The following is a 726-nucleotide window of genomic DNA, read 5'->3' on the forward strand; positions in this document are numbered from 1 at the left end:
CATACATGAAATTGGAGGTAACATTCTACCGATGTCAAGTCATGGACTAATTTCTTCAGCCCTTTTTCTATGTGTTGGTGTTCTATGATTGATATAAGACTCGACTTGTTAGATATTACAGAGTTTAAGTGAGGGAAAATTGATGTATTTTAGCGAAAAAAGAGTTTTAGAAATTGATGTATCACTACTACAAAGAAAAATTGAGAAACTCTTGTTATGTTTTGTAGTTTGACGCAAGCGTTGAGTTAAAGATTGATATAATCCTTTCTTTAAACTATCATCAACTATCACCAACTCACTAGCCATAACCATCACCCTTTGCCACAATCAATACTGTCATAATCACTATCCTCTCCGCTATTTACAATCATTATCATTAACCAATATTATCATAACAATCCTCTGTCACTACCATCAAGGATTGTTATATATTGCTAGTTATCGTATCAATCAACACTTTTATCAGTATCTATCACTATCATCCACCATATTTATTACTAACCACCTGTCACTATCGACAAACATTGCTAAGTATTGCCAACTATCATTATTTACCAATTCCTATCATCCAACACAATTATCAACTGTCGTTAAGGCCACAACCAAAATCATCACCATTAACCACTATTGCAGGTCAAATCATCACCACTAACTACTATCCACAATCACTACCATCAACCAATACCACCACTAATAACAACCGCTAGTCAATGCCCATAACCTTCA

The sequence above is a fragment of the Solanum stenotomum genome, chromosome 11, assembly GCF_019186545.1.
Source record: "Solanum stenotomum isolate F172 chromosome 11, ASM1918654v1, whole genome shotgun sequence".
NCBI classification, from domain to species: Eukaryota; Viridiplantae; Streptophyta; class Magnoliopsida; order Solanales; family Solanaceae; genus Solanum; species Solanum stenotomum.